This window comes from Rhipicephalus sanguineus, chromosome 3, assembly GCF_013339695.2.
Source record: "Rhipicephalus sanguineus isolate Rsan-2018 chromosome 3, BIME_Rsan_1.4, whole genome shotgun sequence".
Classification (NCBI taxonomy): domain Eukaryota; kingdom Metazoa; phylum Arthropoda; class Arachnida; order Ixodida; family Ixodidae; genus Rhipicephalus; species Rhipicephalus sanguineus.
Window position 1 is genome coordinate 184,970,283 of NC_051178.1, and position 3,844 is coordinate 184,974,126.

Genomic DNA, 3,844 nt, shown 5'->3' on the forward strand with positions numbered 1-3,844 from the left:
CAGTCGCTTCGCGCAATACCAATTTTGGTGTACATCGAGCTAGCGGAGCGGCCGCGAATGCATCATGAGCGTGGCAATTAAATCATGACATACATGACATGCATGTCATGGTTTTCATCTTACCAACTGTCATTCATGTTCTTCGTACAGTCACATCGCGCAATACCAATTTTGGTGTATATCAATCTACTGAAACTGCCGCTAGCGCATCATGAGCGTGGCATTTAAATCAGGTCGTACATGACTTGCATGTCATGATTTTCATGCTACCACGTCTCACTTACGTTCGTCATACTGTCGTGTCGCATAACACCAATTTTGGTGTATATCACGCAAGTGAAACGGACGCGAATGCACCATGAGCGTGGCATGTAAATCATGACATACATGTCATGGTTGTCATGGTTTTCATGCTACCACCTCTTATTCATGTTCTTCATAAAGTCACATCGCACAGTACCAATCTTGGTGTATATCAATCTAGCGAAACGGCTGCGAGTGCGCCATGAGCGTGGCATGTAAATCATGTCATACATGACATGCATATCATGATTTTCATGTTATCACGTGTCAGTTATGTTCGTCATACAGAAATGTCTCGTCATACCAGTTTTCGTATGTATCCCTTCATTTAAACGGCCGCGAGCGCCCCGAGACCATGTGATGTAAATCATGCTGCACATGACATGCGCGTCATGATTTGCATGTTAGGACCTGTCATTATGTTCGTCATGAAGTCTTGTCACGCCGTACCAATTTTGGTATATATGAAATTAACGGAAAGGCCGCAAGAGCCCAAAGGCCGTGGAATGTAAATCATGCTGTTCATGACATGCGTGTCATGATTTTCATGATATGACCTGTCATTTATGCTCGTGAAAAGGCCATGTTATGACACACCAATTTTGGTACACATCCGATTAACGGAACCACCAGGGAGCCCAAAGGCCGTGGAATGTAAATCATGCTGTTCATGACATGCGTGTCATGATTTTCATGATATGACCTGTCATTTATGTTCGTAATAAGGCTATGTTATGACACACCAATTTTGGTATGCATCCGATTAACGAAACGGCCAGGAGAGCACAAAGTCGTAGGCGGCTAGATAGATAGATAGATAGATAGATAGATAGATAGATAGATAGATAGATAGATAGATAGATAGATAGATAGATAGATAGATAGATAGATAGATAGATAGATAGATAGATAGATACGCTCAAAGTCGCAGAAGTTCGCTAAGAAATGCTTCGCATTTAAAAGGTTAGGTTCTTATCCCGTACTAGCACAACAAAACAAGTTGCCTGACACATGGCATGATATTTTTCAGAAACAATTAGTGACACGTAAACAAAGCAAACGAAGCATTGCAAATGTCATCTCAGGAACCCCAAGTTAAGTAAGTATGAATAAAAAAAAGCTTTAGAACTCGCTGTACTATGAGACACCTTTATGTCATTCGGAACACTGTTCCATGAGCATAATGTTGTCAAGACAGGAGTGAATTTTCTACAATTATATTCTTAGGTAATAAGAAACTTTTTGTTGTCGATGATTAAGCTGTATTGTGATTAGCGCTGTGGGGTACACCTCTGTCGTTTTATTAAGAATTTTTCCAGTTGTATAATCATTCATTTTTTCACTCGTACATTCAACAGCGCCGTGTTGTCCGTTTCCTTCTCTTTTGTCCTCGTGTGTTGCGCTGTTCCCGAGTGAAAAAATGAATCCCAACCAACTGGCCCAACTTACCGTTTTGCTGTATAATCATTGTCATAGCTTTATTGAATAAGAATGAGCTTTGGACACGATGGCCTAAAAAGCAAGCCGCCTTCGATTACGTAAAACGAGTGCTTCTTCAACCACCGACATTGGTTCATTTCGATGACCCTTCAGTTGCCATTTTGCGCGCGGATTCCAGTTCAGCGAAATTTAATGCGGTGCTTCTATCAACATGACCCTTCCAGAGAGCGGCACGTTCTGTCATACCGCAGGCATCTGACGTAGAGCGCCGTGGCCATTCCTGAGTGCCTCACCATTATATGGGCAATGGAGAAATTTCGCCCTTACCCACATGCATGGCCGCCAGATTAGTGTTGTCACAGACAACAGCACGTTTATGTGGCTGCAATCTGCAAAACGTTTGCTCAAAAATTGTCCCCGATGTCGCTGATGTAAGTCCCTGATGTTGCAAAACTCGTACTGTTGTCCACCGTTATGGTTGCCGGCATCTCCGTTTCGCCATCCCCATACCTTGGCCATGATTGATCAATTCGGAGAGCACAATCAGATTATTCCTAAAGCACAAGCAATATATGTCTTCTAATGGGCATAGCCATGGCAAACTGCACTCACGTTGACTCAAAATCCGTCGCTTCTACCATGTTACGTAATAGCTGCACATTTGCTGGTTCCGCGGCAGGGCCGTAGCCAAGGGAAGGGGGGTGTTGAGGGGTTCAAACTCCCCGAAAAATTTCAAGTTCGCTTGCGTATATACACAAGCACACATACAGACGAAAAAAATCACAGCATATCCACGGAGTGAATGATGATGAGTGGGCGAAGCTGCGGAGGTTCATCGGTAAACCGTGAATCTTCCGTGAATTCTGCCCAGTACATCATCACCGACGTGAGATCGGGCGCGTTTATACTAAAGGTTCGATGAGAGTTATGACGACTTGCAGCTCACTTTAATTTTACATGTACGCTGTGAATTTTCATTGTTTAGAAAACCATTGCTTTAGAAAACGTCTGGCGTCTTTCGTTAAGCAGCTGGCGTCTTTTCGTTTTGCTTTAGAAACATCTGGCGTCTTTTCGTTTTGCTTTTAGAAAACATCTGACGTCTTTCGTTGGTTTATTTCATCAATCAACGGCGTTTTGAACAAAATTTTTATTGTTTAATCACGTACAGGAGAAATCTCACCAGGCACTACCTTGGAGGTAAACAATGGCTGCTAATGGGAATGAGAGACAGAAGAAGTCGGCTTTTAGCTAACACTTCTACTTCTACTTCTACTAACGTTTCCTACTGGAACATGCCAATGGCTGCTAATGGGGAATGAGAGACAGAAGAATTCGGCTTTTAGTTAACGCGCACGCTGCGAATTTTTTATTGTTCAACAACGCACAGGAGAAATCTCCCACCGGCACCACTTTGGAGGTCAAGATCTGGTACTAGCGTTAAGACTGGTTACGCACTACGACGGGGGCGAACGGGTGCCGCTTTAAGGAGCTTCGACCCTGTTCCGAGGCCCACATGCTGTCGGCCTACCCGTCGCGTCGCGCGCTCTCCAACAGGACCTGCTGGAATCGCTGCACGATGCTTCTATGATTATAATATTGTCACGTGATCGTGAGGGTGAAGAAGGCTGCATCAAGACTGCGAAATACAGAACTCTTTATTTGGATGAACTTGTGCCCGCAAAATGAAAGGTCAAGGTACAAGCAATTTGTGCTGTACACTGATAGCGGCATGATCAGTCGTGGGCCGTCGAGCAATCTCACCAGGAGTAAAGCACATCGGCATTTCATACCTGTGGCATCAAAAGTTCCAGCGTTATTGTTGGTGGCCGGGATAGATCCAGAACAAATTCTACCTCGTCGAGTTGCGCGCTCAAGCTTATCAGAAGATTCTAAAATAATCTGGAAGGTTTACAAACATTCGGGCGCGGTTTGCTCAAGGCAGTGATTACACGTGTAACGGACCGGTTACATAAAAACACTAGAATAAGCGCGCGTGGCATTATAATATCTGGGGTTCCATGTGCCGAAACCCCGACATGATTACGAGGCACGCTGTAATAGAGGGCTCGGGAAATTGCGACCATCTGGTGTTATTTAACGT